Source organism: Diabrotica undecimpunctata, chromosome 1 (genome assembly GCF_040954645.1).
Source record: "Diabrotica undecimpunctata isolate CICGRU chromosome 1, icDiaUnde3, whole genome shotgun sequence".
Classification (NCBI taxonomy): domain Eukaryota; kingdom Metazoa; phylum Arthropoda; class Insecta; order Coleoptera; family Chrysomelidae; genus Diabrotica; species Diabrotica undecimpunctata.
In genome coordinates this window covers 8,420,617-8,442,052 of record NC_092803.1, presented here as the reverse complement: position 1 = coordinate 8,442,052, position 21,436 = coordinate 8,420,617, and the positions used below count along the sequence as shown (strand labels likewise).

Genomic DNA, 21,436 nt, shown 5'->3' with positions numbered 1-21,436 from the left:
AATGAATAGGAAAGATGATATCGCAAGTAAAATATAACTACAAAGACAAAAATTACATACAATATAATACCGGTATATACGTTTTAATTTGTTTTTGTTTTTTTAATCATCTTTCTCCAGAAGATAAAAAATTAGTGTTTGTTTAAACTTTGTACTTATTTTTAAATATAATTTTTGTAATTACTATTTAAATGGGAATAAGCCACAATTAAAGGTTAAAGTACGTTCATTGACGTTTCAATTTCCACTTCGGAAATCGTTCTTAAAATACAAAATAGTATTTTCAAGTTAACAACAGTGTTTCCAAAAATTTTTGATTTAACAGCCTTATATTCAAATGCAGTAGTATGCAACCCAAAAAAGTGCAAGAGCGGGAAAGATAACCTCTTATCGGAAGAGTCAGTACCAACTTAAAAGTCGGTATAGTCGGAGTACCGAACGTGGGAAAATCTAGATTCTTCAATGTATTGACCAAGAGGTCAGCAGCTGCAAGATCCAAATGAAAATAGGGTACCAGTTCCAGACGAGAGATTTGATTTTCTTTGTGAATACTTTAAACCTGTTAGTAAAGTGTCAGCTTTTCTCAATATTGTCGATATCGCAGGTCAACTAAAAGGTTAGGGACTTGGAAACGCATTCCTTTCTCACATCAGTGCCTGCGATTCCATATTTCACTTATGCAAAGCCTTCGAGGCTGACGATGTTATTCACGTTGAAGGAGAAGTCGATTCTGTGAGAGATCTGGAAATTATTTGTGAAGAATTGAGATTGAAAGATGAAGAGAGTTAATAAAAAATGTGAAAAAACTCGAGAAAACCGTTAGTAGGTGTTGAGATAAGAAATTAAAACCAGAATATGACACTCTATTTAAAACAAAAGAAGTCTTAGTTGACGAAAAGAAACATATTAGATTTGTAGATTGGGATGCCAAAACATTGAAGTATTTGGCAAATATATATTTTTAACATCAAAACTAGTCATGTACGTAGTGAACCTCTCTAAAAACGACTACATCAAGAATAAAGTTAAAATCAACAAATGGGTTGACAAAAACGATCCCGGTTCTCTCATCACATCCTTTTTTGGTTTGTTCGAACACAAACTAGTAGAAGAATACGAAGATTTCGTGCAGAGGAAGACCTTCTTAGAGAAAAAAGGTACCACCAGTGTCTCTCTTGCAGTTTCCCCATTACTGGGGATCGTGATTTCTTCCAATATTCCTAACCATTTTTCTGCATTGGTCTCTATCTTCAGCTGCTTTGAGAGCTTCGCAGAATGAGTTTCCAGCTGAATTCTTAATTTGGTCATACCATCTAGTTGGTGATCGTCCTCTTGATCTTTTTCCTGGAACGTTTCCAGAAACAATTAATCTCTCCTCTATCGTCACCTCTGCGAACCACGTGACCGAAAAATTGCAGAATACATTGCAGACATATTGTGGACAGCCTTTTTTAATCTCGAGTTGGTTTAGAATGAAAACGTTTGTCCTATGAGCTGTCCAAGGTATGCGTAGCATTCTTCTCCAGCACCACATCTCAAAGTCCACAATTTGAATCAAAGTCCGCAGTTAGAATATTTCTTCACTGCTGGAGCTGACAAAGTAAAGACTTGGACCATTCAGGAAGCAACTAAAGCGCACTAGGCTGCAGCCTGCATCCATAACAACTTCGAAAAAGAATTCATCATGGCGGAAGTTATGAAGTTCCAGGATTTCAAGGAATAAGGCTCAGACAGCATGCAAAGCTGCAGGTAAATATGTACCGTCAACAGGGAAGAAGTTACGTAGTTGAGGATGGTGATATAATTTTCTTTAAATTCAATGCTTGGGCAGGTCTGCAGGCCATAAAGAAATGATTAAGACTTTTCGTTACTGTTTGTGGTATGGTTTCTTTATACAATATCATTATCAATATGATCTTTGTCTATGCAAGCAGTAGTTGTTGAAAAATAACTTTACGCTTTGGCTATATGACGCTGTTTATTATTGCCATCATTAAATTAAATGTTGCATAGATATATCATAAATATAGCAAAAATTGTTTAAGGACATATTTTGAATTTACTTCTTCTCCTTAATATGCCATACACCAAAGTGCGTAGGCGACTATCTCATTACTAGAATTCTATTCTTGGTGGCGTGACACAGCTCGCCTGTATTGTGTATTCCTGTCCATTCTTTAATATTCCTTACCCAGGATAATTGTTTGCGGCCGGCTCCTCTCCTACCTTCGATCTTCCCTTGTAGGATTAACTGTGGTACTTCATATTTTGCTCCTCTCAATATGTGCCCAAGGTAACCAATCTTGCGTTTTTTAATTAATTCAAAGAGTTCTCTTTCCACGCCGGCTCTCTTAAGGACGTCATCGTTTCGAACTCTATCCACCCAAGGTATGCGCATCATTCTTCTCAATGAATTTATTTATTTTATAATAAATTTTTGTATTACTTGTCATATTTTACCTCTTACTTATCAGAAAAGGAACGAATAGATAGATATCTTGCATCTCGATCATTCCTCTCTCTTATTTATTTAACATTTCTTCGTCTTCCGCTATACTACACTAACCGCCCAAATTTGCCGCTTCACGTACGAAACGTATGTGTGGCTGGAGTTATTGTATTTAATTTTCTTAATTTATTCTCAGAAGCCTCCAGCCAAGGATGGCGTCTAAGGGGAGCGCTCTTTAGCCCCAACTTTTACTTTAAATAGCTCTTAAATATGTTCTTTGAGACGGTTTGTTCTACGCTGAAAGTTTTGCTTTAGTTGATTATAGCACTCTGGCGAAATTTTAATGAACTCACTTCATCTAACTTAGTGGGATTTATTATTTATCAGGTTCTAGGATCTTGGAGGGAAATTATTAAGGATTTATTGTTAACACCTGGTAAATATAGTGTGAGTTTTTGGAATTGATTTCTCGAAGTATGTGTATACGTTAACTTAAACATTTTTTATTGATTTACTTTGAATAAGATTACGATAAGGCATTTCGATAATAATAATTTTTATATATTCTGTTTTACATTTATATAAAGTTTTATATATTCTGTTTTCCAAAAACTTTGTTGGATCCTTTGTTAATTTTGTATAAGGTCCACTTTAATTTTGTTTTATATTGAGTTTTATCCATCATAGTTGCATTCCTCTTTATTTGCTGGTAGGATAATTATGAAGTCGTCAAATTTTAAAGTAAATAAATACATAAATGAACTCAAATGAAAGGCAGATATCGAGCACAGATTCTCTCTCCTGTTGTCGACCATAAGTGTAGTGTAGTGTTATGTACAATTTTATGTTTATGACATTCTGTGATTGTTGGATAGGCCAAAAATTGACGAAATGCCCCTGAAGATGCTCTAGTGAGCGAAAGTACTTTGGCAAGATTTAATTAATAAAACTGTGCTCGATATCTGCCTTTCATTTGATTAAAGTTCATTTATTCGAGCATTCAACCTTATATCAATTTAAATAAATTTATTATCCTTTACATAAATGGTCAATATCCAAAAACCGGTGAAAACCTAAATACTCAGTCTAGGTTAGAGGTGTTCGATCGATTACTTCTCGATACGAAGAAGGAACGGAAGTGATCGATCAATATTCGATCGCTGGCGGGAAATGGAAAGAACGGTTGACCTTTGCTCAGTATTCAAAGACCCAAAGATGGTAGTGGTGAGCCGCTGGTGGGAGTGCAGGCATGCGGAGAGATGGAAAGTCGCCGGCCAGCGGTGGCTATGCCATCTTTACACTGATTTCTGAATTTAAGAAAAATACCAGAGAAACGCCTTGTTAACATCATCCACGATTCCTCGAACTTCCTTAAGTATATGGTATTTGCTATAAAAAACAGTTTATTTGGTATTTGGGTATAGTTGTGTTGTATAATATAAACTGTTAAAATTGTGATGGATATACAATAGAATACAATAGTTGTGAGGGTTACTAATCCCTAAATAAGGTTGCCAGTGTCGGAGTGATGGAGGTTAACAGGTACTAATGAATTTGCAAGAAATGTAAGATGTTTATTTTATTGGATATATATAACCAATAAAAGTTTAATAAGTACCTACCTATTTGCAAAATAAAGTTTAATTCTTTAGATAAAATAAAACGTTTTATTTTATCTATTTGCAAAATAAAGTTTAATTCTTTGCCTATTTGCAAAATAAAGTTTAATTCTTTAGATAAAATAAAACGTTTTATTTTATCTGAAATGAGTGCATTCCACGAAGTAAGGGTTTCAACAATCAAACATTTAATTCTTTAATTCCAGGAATCTACGACAGTAATTGACTAGATAATTACCTTCTAAACTTATTCCACAGAAAATGTGATAGTGGGTTTTTCCATTTTGTATATAGGAAGGTCCAAGTGGCGTATTCAAAATTCTTAACAGTTCACTAAAAGTAGGTACTTCAGTTGCAAGGTGCAGTTTATTGTGTATACTAGTGTTATGGAAAATTTGGAAGTGCCGTGTAAATGCCGAAAAATTGGTCCTCTAACAGTTAATGAAAAAACATTAATATTTAATTGTTTTAAATCATTTACAGACAAACGTTTGTGTGAAAGTGTTGATGAGGCCGTTGAGTTAGTTAGCAGTACACTTGGTGTTGGGAAATCTACGATTTACAGAGTTATTAAAGAAGAGAAATGTGGTAGTTTTCAAATGCCACGTAATGCTCCAGGGAAACCAAAATTTCAAATAGAATATCATTTTAAAGAAGGACTTCGACGGAAAGTGCATGAATTCTTCTTTAGACAAGAATTTCCAACATTGGATAAAGTTCTTGTCTCAGTTCGAGATGATAAGGATTACCCAGAAATGAGTCGAAGTACGTTATGGAAACTTTTAAAAGAAATAGGCTTCCGCTGGAAAAAGAATCCCAGAAAGTCTATTTTATTAGAAAGAAGCGATATTGTCATATGGAGAAGACATTTTCTAAGAACCATAAAGGAAATGAGAAACCAAAAAAGAAAAATATTTTATCTTGATGAAACATGGATCAACGAGGGTCATACACCAAATAAATTTTGGCAGGATGAAACTGTTACAAGTCAAAGGCACGCTTTTGTAAATAACTTATCTACTGGTTTAAACCCACCATCAGGAAAGGGACGCAGGCTGATAATAGTACACATTGGCAGTTCAGACGGTTTTGTTGAAGGTGGTTTATTAACTTTTGAATCAACTCGTACCGGTGACTACCATGAAGACATGAACGCTGATGTCTTTCAAGAATGGTTCGAACAAATGATAGATCTTCTTCCTAAGAACTGTGTAATAGTAATGGATAATGCAAGTTATCACTCCAGACTTATAGAAGGACTGCCCACAACCAAGTGGTTAAAAAAAGACTTGCAGAATTGGCTGAGTTCAAAAAATATTACGTACCATCCCGGATCTATAAGAAAGGAACTTTATTCGTTGTGTGCCCTTCATAAAGAAAAATTTAAAAAATACGAAATTGATGAAATTGCCAAAAATCGTGGAATGACAGTACTTAGATCCCCACCATATCATTGTGAATTAAACCCGATTGAACTGGTATGGGCACAGATAAAGAGTGAAGTTTCAAGAAAAAATACCACTTTTAAAATTCATGATGTTAAACAGTTGTTTTTGGAGGCCGTAAATAATGTAAAACCTGAAAACTGGGAAAAGGCAGTAAATCACACTATTAAAGAAGAGGAAAAAATGTGGAAGCTGGACAATATTACTGATAAAATGATCGAGCCAGTTATTATAAATCTTGGTTCTGAAAGTTCATCTTCTGAATCTGATTTGGATTTGTAACAAGTAGCTGTAAGTTTTATATTAATATTTTTATTCATCTAGTTAACATACCTTAGACGGTTTTAAAAACTCTTTTTCTCTTTTGTAATTTTTAAAAATTAAAAAAAATGTGAATTTTTTAAAACCCTTTTTAATGTAGGCCAGTCAGTTCTAATATACTGTGTGATAAAAGAGGTCACTTTTGTTTACATACACATAACACGTTATAACACTGAAATAATTCGTTTATTTTTTACAATTATTCAAAGTAATTTTTCAATTAATCTTGAGCACGCCCATGGAGTGGTCGGAGCTACCAGTTAAAATTATGCTAATTACTCTCTCGTTCATAAAAATAAATTATAGACCGTTGTCTAACAACAAAACACTGAAAACTTTTATTTTAACCACTTCCACAAAATTTCTTATAATTTAGTATCACTAGTACCTTTCGGTGAGAGATGTGTGTATCAAGTTGGCCATTGATGCCTAATTTCACCAATGATACCTAAATATTTAAAAATTACCAGAGTGGGCTTAGGTACTTCTTAACTCTAAAATGGAATTCATCATAAGCTAAGAATTGTCTAAGCCGCTTAAGCATTACCTTATAGTAGGATAAGTTTTGCGATATTCCTAAACATTATGGGTATTACATATAGTTGAAAGTGAGGTTATGTTTTTACAGTTTTGACGGATGTACTTATGAAGTTTGTCAATAACTCGGTTCTTTTCTTAAATTGTGTGTTGTTATTCTGTCGTCAGTTGTATTTTTGTATTATTTTACATATATTAATAAGTGTTCCTTTGGTAATATTCACAACATAGAAGCACTGCAATTTAATGCAAAATCTGGTTCGAATCGTCATCTGATTCTGAAGAAGAAACAGAGAAAGAAGACCTAAGTTATCAAGAATCGACCAAATTATTTTAAATCTTTGGACGATGTAGCCCGAGAAGCCCTTGGAACGAAAATAATAAACAAAAAGTGGTCAACGAAAACACCATGGTTTACACTAGAGGTGAAACAAAAATGTCACCAAAAAAAGAAAGCTTTCCTAAAATATAAGTCAGAAAAAACGAATGAATCATATGAAGAATATAAAAGAATAAGAACTGAAGCTCATCAATTGGTAAGAAAAACAAAAACAGATTACTGGGAAAGATTCACAAAAGGACTAGAGATGGATTTCTATGGACAACAGAAACAAGTATGGCGCTTCATAAGACAACAAAGAAGCGAAATGAAAGAACTAGTTGAAATAGAACACATACAAGAGGATACATGGGTGGCCTTCCTGGCAGAAATGTTTAAAAAACAAAACGAAGAACCTTTACCAGAAACGCCAAATATAATAACTGAGGAAAAGACCGAAATCTCCCAAAACGACGTGAAAGAAGGAATAAACAAATTAAAAAGCAGAAAGTCACCAGGAGAAGATCAAATACCAAATGAACTCTTAAAATATGGAGGTGATCACCTTGTACAACAACTGCAACTTCTTATTAATAAAATAATCACCACGAACAGAATACCAGATGAATGGAGGAGAGAAATCATGGTGATGTTCTTCAAAAAAGGAGATAAGAAAGACCCCAATAATTATCGAGCAATAAATCTATTAAAGACAACACTTAAATTGACAACAAGAATAATAGCGACAAAAATAAACGAACGAATATCTCTGCAAGAGAAACAGCAAGGATTTCGGACAGGAAGATCATGCACGGATGCAGTTTTTGTAATAAGACAAATAAAGGAAAAGTCGCTGAAATACAACAAACCAGCATATATGTGTCTGATAGATTTGAAGAAAGCGTTTGATAGAGTGAGAATTCGGGACTCGATACATTTATTATATGAAAAGGGAATATCACTGGATTTAGTAAAAACCATTGAGAATATATATAAAAATAACTATAATAGCTATGGTAAGATGTAAAGGAAAACTATCGCAACCTATCAAATATGAAACTGGCATTAGACAAGGAGATTCGCTGAGCCCATTAATATTTAATATGATAATGGATGAAATCATAAAGAAAGTTAAAAAAAGAAGAGGATATAGAATGGGAGAAAAGGAAATAACGATAATATGCTACGCCGACGACGCCATAATAACAGCCGAATATGAAGATGACCTACAAAGATTAATTAAAGAATTCGAAGATACGGCGCTCATATACAACATGGAGATCTCAACAGAGAAAACTAAAACGATAGTGATATCAGCGGAACCGAGACGATGTAAATTAGTCGTAAATAACAAAATAATAGAACAAGTGATGGAAACTGAATACTTGGGAATAAAACTGTCAAGCTACGGAAAAGTGGAAGAAGAAGTACAAAAACAAGTGAACATGGCAAACAGAGCAGCGGGATGAAACGGAAACGAAAACCAGGATATATAAATCAATAATAAGACCGATAATGACGTACACAGCGGAAACAAGAGCAGATACGGCGAAAACAAAAAGACTATTGGAAACAACAGAAATGAAAGTCTTACGAAAAATAACAAACCAAATTCTAAGAGACAGAGTAAGAAGTGAGGAAATACGAGTGAGATGTGGTATAGAGGAAATAAACTCGTGGACCAAAAGAAGAAAAGTGAAATGGAATCAACACATCGAAAGAATGACAGAAAATAGAATAGTACGAATAGCAAGAGAGAAATCGCCAAATGGAAAAATATCATTGGGACGACCGAGGAAAAGATGGTCAGACAACATCAATTGAGGCTAAAAACCGAAGTAAAACAGGCATTAAGCCTATTTATAAAGTAGGAAGAAGAAGAAGGACGATGTGGATGTTTTTCGAATTTTTCGAAGGTTTTAAATGTCTAAACCAACAGTTTTATATGTGTTGGAACAAATAGAAAATGATTTGGAGTTTATTACAGACATGCATGTGCAAATTTAAATACAAAATATTATTATACATTTTATGTCTTTTTCAAACAATTCTTTATCGTCCATAAATCAGCTATTGCAAATGTTGTGATTTTATGCAACTGGAAGCTTTCTGTTAGAATTAGGAGATTTTGAAGGTGTAAGTGCCAGTACTAGTTGCAGAGTAATTAAACGTGTAAAAACTGCATTAAGGAGGTAAAAAAAATACATTTTTCCGGCTACAGATGAAGAAATATCATCATAACTAAATTTTTTTTAAGGTAGCTAGGTTCCCAAATGTACTCGGTACATTGGATTGTACCCACACTAAGATGGAAAACCTAGGTAAAACAATAAATAACATCTTATAATTATAGGTGGAGATGATGCTCTGAAATCAGAAAAGGCTACTTTTCTATAAATGTGTAGACAGTATGTCGCTTGCCTGGATCAACCTATGACTCTGTTATATTTCAGAACAGCAGATTATGTTTTAATTTTGAAAGTGGTATTTATTTAGGATTTTTATTCCAGAATTATCTTCTGACGCCATATTTGCATCCCAGGAAAGATGCATAAGTACGATATAACTGTAGCCGCATTCGTACAAGAAATATTGTTGAAAGGCAATACCTATGGGGTTTTACAACGGAGCTTTCCTGTACTTAGTGTAGGATTAAGATTAAAGTTAGAAACTGCTGCAAATGTAATAATAGCATGTGCTATTTTACACAATATTTGTATTGAAGCAAAATAAGATCAGCGTCCAGACGATTTTAGAAAACTTTGTTCAGTTAATTGAAGCTGGCCAAATAAATCAACCGCTTGATAATCAAAAACAATATGGCATTGCAAGAGATGTTATTGTCGAAATTTTTTTTTCAAAATATATGAATCAAATAGACTAGTTTTTATAATGTAAATCTTAAAAAAAATTAAGTTAAATTAATTAGTTTTAACCTCGAAAGTTAATACTAAAGGAAAAAAATTATATAGGTAGTCTACTTAACAAACTAGAAACAAGAAAGCATTTCCTAGATAAGCATTCTTTTAGTTGTGAAACGCGATTGATCCTAAGTATAGACTTACGAAGTTCCTTTCGACAAGAATTACTTCCGAAGGCATTTGTTTAGTTATCGTTGGTGAAATCGGGCATAAGAATCATTTCTGTTTTTTTTTAGTTTATTAATTTCCATAGGTTTCAATAAAGATAGCTTAGGGCCTTTATGTTGAATATGGGGAATTTAAAATTGGTCATTAAAAGAATGATTATGATCTAAAAGGTATATTGTACGCAATTGTACGTAAAGATTACGCACATTGTACGTAAAATCTGTTTTTCTATTATTGAAAGATCTTTTGCGTTCTGCTACACGTTTGTTAAAGGTTCTACCCGTTTGGCCGATGTCAGTTTTTGGGCAGTCGCCACATTTAAGTCTGTATACACCACTGTTTAAGTGCAGTTTTAAAGGCTTTAAAGTGTAGACGCATAGTAAAAATGCATAACTTGAGAGAAGCACTCTGCCGAAACAGCTGTAGTCATCATCATCATCAATGGCGCTACAACTCTTCGTGAGTCTTTGCCGCGTTTATTATTGCCTTCCATGTTTGTCGGTCCTGTGCCAGTAATTCCCATTATCGCACTCCCATTTGCTCTAGATCTTCTGTAGAACAGCTGCAGTGGGAATAAATAATAATAAATTTTTTGAAAATGTTAAAAATAAAAGTTTTCAGTGTTTTATTGTTTTTGATTTTAAAATTTTATTTACTTCGTGATTTAGGACCTACTGACTTGGATCGACGATTAGAATTAATACCTCTAATGGACATTATGTCTAGTAATTAATGCATTAATCATCGATTAACTTTAATAAATCACATGGGATTGACATACCTAATCGAAGATATAATTCCCCACCCCAGACAAGCATTATCTTATTACAAGAAACCGTCTCTCTTCATCATCTTCACTCTTTTAAGATATGATTAAATAATTTTTGTAGATACATTCTAATCAAAGAGGAATTACATAAAATTTCAACTAAGCTGCGGCTATGTTGTTGTAGCAGATTATTTTTTGTATGTAGTTTAATTATCCAGTTATCCGTTTCGGGGATAATTTCCTTTATCATCGTGCACAGCGGAGTATTCAAAATCTAAAGCAATTTCCCTTGTTGCAATTACACCCGCTCTACGCGCGATAATGAAAATTAGTGCCGGTGTAGCGGCTTCCTCTAATACCCAACGATTTTCTGAGCTTGATTTTCTGAGTCGAACTCTTTGCCATTAACAACATTAACCCGTTGGAAATATTCACTCAGAACACACGGGGCTACACAGAGATACATACATAATCTCATTTCGGAGTATGCCTTTGAAATTTCGCGCTCTCTGCGGAGCTGTCGGTGAAACGGGCGAATTTTAGGAATACGGTGGGTATATTTCAATTCGTTTTGTACTTAATTACAGTCTTGCTACTGCTGAATTAAAAACAGCAGATACGGGTATGAATATTTAAGATTATTTGGAAGATGCTAAAAATAACAGTTATTTTATAACGGCTCTGAAAGCATAATAACTGCCATTAATTACACCTACTTAGTGGCAATTTAGTTAAATTTAATTTGGTAGATCAACAAAAAACGTTCAAAATCACCAAAAGCAATTACTATCATGGACGATTTCATTGTAAAAATGGCAAGAAATGCCCGATATACCCACCTAAAAAAATAGTACCTTACAAAAAACTACCCCAAAGAATATCAACAATGGCCACACTCAAACATTCATGAATTTTCGGAACAAATTCCATTCTTTCTAGATATGAACATTAACAGGTTGACTGCCAGCCTCGTTTCCTTGCATTGTCAAAGAGTCATTTGAGTACCACATATGGTACTCATTATAACTTACAAAACTTCATGCCGTGTACCCAAGTATAGTATCAATAAAGACCGTCAATCAGATGTAGTTTATTACGTAAATTGTAAGGACTTTACTTCAACATATATTGGACAGACGCATCAGTATTTACATCGAAGAATTATTGTACACAAAGGCAGCATAATAACTAATAACCCAAATACTGCAGCCTTCGCAAAGTTTTAAGTTTTTTTACATGGTGTAAAAATAGTTGATTGTTTAAATGATTAAATAATAAACGTACCATAACATAATCATATTAAATTTAAAATATTATTTTACTTGTAATGACTTAGTAGGCATGTCCTATCTTTTTACCTATATTCACATGTCCTATATTATTTTAATTGTGTACTTTTTCGCAACCAAATTTTGCATGCTTGGTAAGTCAAAGATTCTTTTTAAATCACATTGTTTTTTAGTTAATATTTCTTGAAAAAGGCATGGGTACAAAAAAATTTCATAGTATTATGGACAAACTTTAGTATGAACCTAAGCCCAAGATACTCTACTAAAAACATATCCGTTATTTTATAAATGAGACAGCCATTATGTGATCGCTTCAATTTTTTGCGTCGAAATCAGGATTTATTTCTATTGGCGAGACGGTTTCCAATGATGCTGAACGATATTCTGAGCTTTAACAAAATTAACCCGTTAAATATACGCACTCGGATCCGCAGAGATACATACATAATCTTGTTAGCGAATTCGGCTTTCAAATCTCGTTCAATCTTGAGCAAAATACGACTCAAACGGGAGAAATTTCGCAGCTACATTTACTTTAACTGATTCCAACTGTGATAAAGTTTGGTGTGAGTATGAATAAAAAACATCGAAATGCCAAGTGAATTTACATAAGAGAAATAACTGTTACTTTTTAACTATTGTGTAACTGATAACAATGTTAATTCGTAAAATTTATCTATTTATATTTTTATTTAAATAATTTCTGTATAAAAGGTATAATAATAAAAGTACCCCAATCGGGCTATATCACAAAACGTTTTCGGAATCTGCATTCCATCATCAGTGTTTCAGGTGTATATGTTTTGAGCCACTAAATATTTGCGTATAAACCCGATATTTAAAGTTACCAGTGAAATTGATAACATCAACATATGTTGCGGAGAGTATACAGCAGTGGCGGATTGAGAATCAGGCTCTGTCCTCTTTTGAAAAAAGTTCTAGAGAAAAGGTTAGTGTCATCAATTTTAAAAAATAATGGTTTTTTTTAGTATATTTAGTATAAATTATGTTTAAGAAACAAGAGGAATTAATCACATGGCAATGTAAGACTGCACTGGGGTTGCTAGTCCTTAGATGAAGTGTCTGTGAGGACTTATCAAGTCCTCACAGACTGTGTTGAGTTGTTATCCAGTTGCTTATTCTTGTAAAATAACTTGTAGAGGTGGTTTAACAGACTTAACGGTCTGTAATTCTCAAGGTCTGTTGGATCGCTCTCTTTGTGTAATAAAATGGTAAGTGCACTGTCGAATACCTCAATAGTTTTTGCTAAATAATAGAATTTTACATATGTATGCAAAGATATATGGAAGTTTTAAAACACGAATATAAAAACCAAAATTACCATATATAATGATATAATAATCTTTTGAAAACTATGTTAAGAGCATTTTATAATATTTTAGGTTATAATGAAAAAGTAGTAAATTATAAAATTGCATTATTCATTTTCGATATGAGTGATCACTTAAATTGTAACAGGTATTTATGAATTACCTGTAAATCTGAATTCTGAATCTACCGTAATATATACCAGGTACAATCGATGACTCCCTATTATAGTCCTATATACAATATCTTTAGCGGTAGTAAGAAATACCGTGAGTTTTAGAAACCACAGAAACGATCTACGTCTCTGAACAAAGGGGACCATAACAGGGGGTCGTTTGCGGATTCCCTTGCTGCCCGTACCGTTGGTTACCCAGGTCACGTGCCGCTCCGGTAAGCAACAATGGCCCCGGAGACAACACTGCTAATTGCATTGCTCCGTGCGTCTCTATTCTTGCCGGACGAGACCACAGATGGCGACACTTCCACAGTACTACGACTGCCAAGCTGAGAATTTTTCCAATTTTCGGTCGTTTGTAAGAAAGACGAGTTTCTGATCCCGAAGGGGTTGAGGCACAGGCAGTTCGTGTTTGCGGTGTTTTGGAAATTGAGATTAGTTTAATTTCATTTTAAAATAGAGACACAACCGATACATTGGTATTGCTTTGTTAGGGGGTGAAATCAATATATAGAGTAAATCAAATAAAAAAAATACCCTGAATCAATTATTCAATATTAATAATAGATTGGCGCATTGAATAGGATATTATGATAGTCTTTCTTTTATCATCTTATTGTAACCATACTTAGACAGAGGCAGATGCACGAGTGGAAAAGGAAAATGGAGCAATTTATCCCCCCCCCCCCCAAATATAAAAATATATTAGCTGAAATGAAACTTAAACCATAGACAGACAAATGCAACTCAACATTATTTATCGTATGGCATACAAGAACACATATTTAAAAAGCAATATAAAACATTACATGGAGTATTACAAACGAACATCTAATGCATTAATATAGTCTAAAACATTTTCGGTCGCAACTCGTCAAAAACTCCAGGGAACCGCCTTCGGGGGCATTCTTCAACAATGTGACGGACGGTCTGTCGTTGCGCACCACAGTCACACTCCGGAGTAAGAGCTTTTCCCCATTTATGTAAGCTGTCAGCACATCTACCGCTTCTTGTTCTTATTCTGTTTAGCGTTGTCCATGTACTCCGGGTCAGTTCAAAGCCTGGCGGTTTCTGATCGATACAGGCCATTTGCTGTGCTTCCTGTGGTGAGTCACGCTCCCATTGTCTTCTCCAAGCGTTGGTGAGGTCGAAATGTTCCTGATGTAAGGAGGTGGCCCTTAACATGGCAGGATATCTGGAGCGCAGTCTGTTCATTTCGATATCACGCCTATCATGGTGGATGGGTAGTTGATGGTTAGACTGGATTTTTCGATATTCTCTGAGAAGGGAGTGACTTCTTCGTAGTTTCGGCGGTGGAATGTGACTCAGGATGGGAAGCCAATAGTTAGGTGTTGGTCTAATTGTACCTGAAATCATTCGCATTGTCTGGTTTAATTGGGTGTCAATAATCTTCGTGTGTTTGCTATTGAGCCATAATGGGGAAGCATATTCAGCTGTCGAGTATACAAGTCCGATAAGTAAGGGTGCCAAAACAGATCCCTGTGGCAGTCCATTGCTGAGCTTCATTTGGACACTTTTTGAGTTGCCCATTGAGACTTGGTCTGTCGGTGAGCATGCTATCAATGAGTCTTTTGACACGGGATGGCACGGATTAGTTTGCAGATTAGTCCTTGTCTCCAGACGGTGTCGTATGCGGCTGATAAGTCAATGAAAGCAACGGATGTTTTTGCTTTCTTTGAAAACCTGCTTCAATATGTGTTGTTAGGGATAGGATCTGATCTGTGCAGCTGCGGTTAGGTCTGAACCCTGCTTGCTCAACAGGTATCAATTCAAATATGTTATTACTAATTGTGTTGTAGATTAATCGTTCCAACAGTTTATAGACACAGCTCAGCAGTGCAATCGGTCGGTAGTTTTGAGGCTGATCATTTGCCTTTCCCGGTTTTAATATGGCTATAATGGAGGCTCTTTTTAGTGAGTGGGGGATTTCCCCTGATTTTATCATATCTGTGCCGGGTGCCTTTCCAGACTTAATTTCTGATATTGCTGAGTTAATTTCTTCTAGAGTAAACGCTTCAGAGTATTGAGATGTAAGCGGGCATTCAGACTTCAGTATTTTTAGTTCTTGCTTTACTTTGGTGGTGTGGTCACGATCTCTAGGCGCGCTTGAGGTAGCTACAATGTGGGAGGCCATTCTGTTGGGAACTGTTGGTACTTTATCTCTAGTTGTGTGTCTGCTACTACCAAGTTTTCTAAGTAAGGACCATGCTTTTCTGAAGTCTAATTTTTCCACAGTTTCCATCCATTTTTGTCGTCTGGCAGCATCCAAACTGTGCAGTAGTTCGTCCGCAATTTCTCGGTCTTGGCTTTCGTTGTATTCTTGATATAATTTCTCACATTTTTCATCCCATCCTGGGACATACTCTTTACGATATCCCCTGGGTATAGTTTTCTTCGCTGTAGAGATAACCGCGCCAACAAATCTCATGTAGTTTTCACGTGTTGGGGTTATCCATCCCAAACATTTGTCCAATCTCTCAGTAAAAGTTGTCCAGTCTGCTTTTTTAAAGTTCCACCTAGGTCGAGGAAAAGATGTTATTATTGGTATTTTGATGCCAACTTCTATTACAACTGGTCTATATTGGCTATGTGAAAAATCTGGGAGTACTGTACGTGAAGTTGCCAGGGGTTAATTGTTTTCATTTGTGGAGACAAAGCATAGGTCTGGGTTGTATTCTCGTTTCCAGGCTGCAGATCGAAAAGTTCCCTGATCTTTAGCGTCAAAGACTAAATAAGTGTCAACCTCTTCGCTCCAGTTTAGCAAAGCCTCGCCGTTTTGATCACTTTGCCTATACTTCCAGAGTTCGTGGTGACTGTTGAAATCTCCCACATAAACTGAGGGGTGTGGGTGGGCGTGAATAACATGCGGAGGCCACAGGACTGCCGGGGGTTTATAAATATTGCTGATAGTAATTTCGCCAATTTGTATGGTAACCGTATGAATGTTATTTATGTCTGATGTAGAACATACGTGTGCATTTTCTATTTTGTTTCGAACATAGGTTGCTACTCCATAAGCTGGATGGTAAGTTGCACCCAATAAATCATAGCCATGAATTCTTCCTCTAGCGAGAATTTGTTCTTCGTTTTCTACATGTGTTTCCTGAATTGCGACCACGTCGATATTATTTTCAATGAGAACCTTTTGAAGGTACTCACACTTACTTCTACTAATACCTTCTATATTTAAATGGCAGATTCGAACGCTGAGAGTTTGTGACCTATCCGTACGCTGGATCTAAATCCATTTGCACATATTTTAACTAGCTGGATAAGTTTTTATGAAGTTCTGCCATTGCATTCCACATCTAATACCACTTAATGCTATCGTAAGCTTATTTCCCTTTGCAGTATATAATTTGAAGCAAATTATCACATTTCTGTTTCATAACAGGGCCTTCTTCACTTACCATCTATATTATTATCTCGACATTTAGTAAGTCTCTGTAACATTTTCTTCAATGATACATAAATGGTCAGTGAAATATTGTCATCATAAGAAAAATCTCGTATATAATTTAATGTATTCTCCATATAACTTCTGCTCGAGACAGAAGAGATAATACCTCCAAAAAAGTGAAAATAAAATAAAATATTATATATTAAGTATGGCGCAGTCACTAGGATAGCTATCGTTGGATGAATGACTGTAGCTACAGTATGTTTGTGATGATTACAAAACATCCATAATAAATATTGTACACCATTACAATTAAAAGGGCGAATAATGTATTGTTTTCTACAGTTTTTACTAGTAACTCTTGGCAAACGTCATTGACCTTTAGCATCGTCGAGCGGAAATCAACGTTTGATCAAATTCCCACCTTTTTCTTGGGCTCCACCACTGCCCTTTTTGATTCCCCCTTTACCTCGTTCGAATCGACTCTTTGACGAAGTAGACGTGATCAACTCCCAGCTCGCGCCGGTTTCGACACCTTTGAAGTCGGGCCGCTTAATTTAACGTCGTTAACTGTTTTAAAATTGGTTCTGAAGTTTCCTTTTAAGTCGGACTCTCTCTAAAGCGCCCTCTGTGAGATGAGGACATTTTGGGATGTGGCCAGGCGATTTTTTTGCTGACTAAATTGAGAACCGTTGGGCGGTCATATCAAAAACATGCGTTTAAAGTAACTGAAGATATGCGAAGGGGTGAATTAATGTGCGTACCCTTTCGTTCTACAGCCGCAAACTGACTAACGCAAATTTGTGTGCTGCTGACGGCATTGCGCGATTAAATAATTTGGGAAAATGTATAATTTAAAAAAGTTACTCAACATTTAACCGATTTGTGAGTTTTGGACACACGCTTTATCAGAAATAATGAAACCATGGATAATAAAAAAATAAAATGGCTCACATCAATATTTAACGACGTAATATTCTATAACACAAGTAAAATTCCACAAAGGCGGCTTAACTCAATAATTACAACATCATCAAAAATATCCAACGCGAAAAATGTTATAATTAAAAAATGAAAAATCTTTTAATACTCCAGTTGTCAGAGAGTTGACCTCTAAAAATCATACGAACAAGCTGAATTTTGCAGAATATTAATTTTGGGATCTCAAAAAGATGCAAAAAAGTTTACCTTTTAACCCCGGGCTTCCACCTCGCAGCAGGGTAAAACCGCAAAAAAATCGGTTTACCAAGAATCTAAACACCGTAGAAAAAAATGTTTCAAATAAAAAATGTAGCTCAAATAATTTTAAACAAAAATGTTTATAAGCATTTTTTGTGTAAAATCAACCGTTCTCTTAGAAAAAACGCTTGAAGCAACCGTCGATTTTGCAGGTCAGTTAAGAGCGCGAAATCAAGGCTCGTCAGCTCGACGGTAAAAATTCGATATCTTCTGATCCAAATGTTCTATCGACAAAAATCAAGATGCGTTTTAAAGGCAAAGAATGCAACTTTCGTATGCGGTTTTTCTATTTTGCCGAAAATAAACTTATATTTTATAAAGGTGGTAAATAAATTGGCGCGATTTTTTACGATTCTCGTGAGCTCAATAAAATTGATCGATTTTCGGACACAAGAGTAGGGAAAATGATTTTAATTAAATAAATATTATTTAAAAAGGATAATTTTATTTTGTATTATTTTAATTATATTAAGGACAGGTTAATTGTTTTCCGGTGAGAATATAAGATGTCATTAGAATAATAGTCATTACAATATAATTATCTTTGTACCTCGGACCTAATGATAATAAGGCTTTGTGGTTGTTTAGTAGTTATTCTGACTTTAATGTTCATTTAAAATATAAATTCAAAAATTTAGCCAAGGAAATATGTTTAACATCTCTGCAAAACAAATTATTTTCTTCTTCTTCTTACGACGCCTATCCGTTCCGGATGTTGGCGATCAACATGGCTATCCTAACTTTGCTTGCTGCTATTCTGAATAGTCCGGTTGTCGATGTATTAAACCACTTTCTCAGGTTTTGAAGCCAAGATATTCTTCTTCTCGCTGGTCCTCGCTTGCCTATTCTACGTAGGACCTCAACATTAGTCAGACGATCCACCCATGAAATTCTTAAAATACGTCTGTAACACAACATCTCGAATGCCTCGAGTTTTCTTAAAGAAGCTTCGGAAAGTGTCCAGGCCTCTACTCCGTATAATAACGTAGAAAATACATAGCATCTAATGAGAGAGATTTTGGTAGCAAGTGGTAAATCATGACTTCTGAAAAGAGACTTCATCATTATAAACGCCGATCTCGCTTCATTAAAATTATTTTAAATATACTTAATTATCATCTAAATTTAAAGAGTGGTAAAAGTGTTTTATCGATAAAGTAAGTGCTATAACGGGAGTAGGTTGAAGTACTATTTCTAAAATACGTAAAGAAGCTGCGGAAAGAGGACTAAGAGCCGTAAGAACATGAAAAAATTAATAATTTTTATCAACAGGAATGTTATTATTTTTTCGCATAGCAACATTTAATATAGTATGGTAACATTATTTTACTATTTTAACGTTGGCAACACCGCCCTATCCGCCATTTCTAGACAGCATTGCGTCCTGTCAACTAGTGCGTATTTTATAACCTCAAATACTGTCTGGGAACATTTGAATTCTAAACGGTTTTGACCTGAAATTCTATTGCAGAGGTGAGTGATTTATCCTTTTTTATTATTTTTTAGATTATAAACATATGCAGTGAAGTTACTGGTATATTTACGGACTCCTAAAAGCTGGACAAATGTCTCAAAATGAAATAGTAGCAATAGTAGGAGTATCAAGAAGTTCTGTAAGAAATATAAAACAAAAAATTGCGACTGGAGTCAGTTTGTGACTACTCCTAGGACTGATCGCAAAATAAGAGATATTTGCCTAGTAAACAGAAAGAAACCACTGCGAATGCTTACCCTGCAGGTAAGAGATAAAGGAATTTGTATTTCAGAAAGAACAGTTCGTCGGAGACTTATCGAAAACAAACTGGTAACTGGGACATTAGCTCGAAAGCCAAGGCTTACTCCGGATATGATAAAGAAACGTTTCGAATGGGCTCAAAAATACAAAAACTCGACAGTGGAAAACTGGAAAAAGCCATGGAAAACCCATATTTATGCACAATGGTGCTCCTTGCCACAAGGCTAAGAGCATTTCAACTTATTTAAAACAAAAAAAATTAAAGTTCTTGACTAGCCAGGCCACTCGCCTGATATGAACGCTATTGAGAATGGGTGGGAACTACCGAAAAGGGAGATTGCGAAAAAAAAAAAAAACATTACTAATAAAAGGAAGTTAAAAAGAGAAATCAAACGATTTCTACCTAGCGAAACCGAATTCAAATTTTTACCACTGTGTTTCCTAAAATTTGCGAAACAAACAGCTGAAAGAATTACTCGACAAGGGAATCTAAAATTGCATACCACATGCCGTTCATCCTGGTCAAAATTCGTAGTGAATTCAGTTTCTGGTACTCCAAACGAAGTAAGTAATAAAACATAATGACGGTATTAGATTTTTGTTTTGATACAGGGCAGCGACAACCGCTGATACGTATTTCGACCTCCTTAGGTCTCGTTAGAACGGTATAGCCACTGCTCTGGAAGTTACTTGAAACGCTCATATATGAGTGGAATCATAATGCTCACCTCCAGGAAACTATTCAAGACTGTATCGAGAGCATGCCTCGACGTGTTCAAGCTTTTTTAACAGCCAAAGGCGGACATACAAAATATTAAATTTATCCCTACTTTGTAAAAATTATACTTTTTGAATCAATAAAAGTTTTTTGTTCACTTTTTTAGTACAGTTTAATTACCTAAGAGTTAATATTCACAAAAAATAACAAAACCGTATTTTTTTCAAATATATTTATAATCATGAGAGAAATAACTTCAAATAGTACATTTTTCCATGCTTGGCCTAATAATTTGGCCAGGTACTGTACATACCATATATATTATATATAACTATACGTATCCGCTTATTAGTGAAATTAAGTTAACCACATCTACACAGTTCTGAATACGGTTCTGACTAGAATGACTCGTATATCGGCAGTCTAGTAGCAACACGTGCTTGAAAGTTTTGGCAACACTGATCTTCATAAACCAAACTTTCTTAGCGTGAAATAAAGTATAGCGGAATTGATAACAAACCCCTTATTTGCACTCTCTGGCCTACAGCAACGGTATTGTCGATATAAAAGATGATCTCTGTCTCTCCCATTGAAAACCACAGTACACAATACTATTTTATGTTAAATCTTGTTCAGTTTTTCACATTCCTAGGCGGTATTGTGATATTTACTATGTAAAATATTTTTCTTGGTCCTTATTACTTACTTCTCCGCCGGTTAATGTTTAACGCGCATTACCCAAATATTTAGATTAGCCATAGCAAACGCTAGGATGTCAATCTATGTACATAAATCTCATGTAATATAACGCTTATATACGCAAATATATTTCTCCTTGATCCCTGCTCCACTAACAGTCGTGACTCGTGACCGACTTAATATCGCCGGCCGTTTTATGAGAGCCCCCTGCGAGGTTGCCGTTATCGCAGATCTCGTATAACTACAAGTCAAACAAGCTGGCATTCTATCTAGATCTCGATAA

The 21,436-nt window shown here is 35.0% G+C and overlaps 1 protein-coding gene and 1 pseudogene across 1 annotated transcript in view; one reads left to right on the top strand and one right to left on the bottom strand.

Annotated features, from left to right (window-relative positions):
* Window positions 1–21,436, bottom strand: part of Sema2a (Semaphorin 2a) — a 1,119,544-nt gene that overhangs the window by 517,837 nt on the left and 580,271 nt on the right. The gene's annotated exons all lie outside the window — the stretch shown is intronic.
* Window positions 348–1,854, top strand: LOC140444487 (obg-like ATPase 1; annotated as a pseudogene).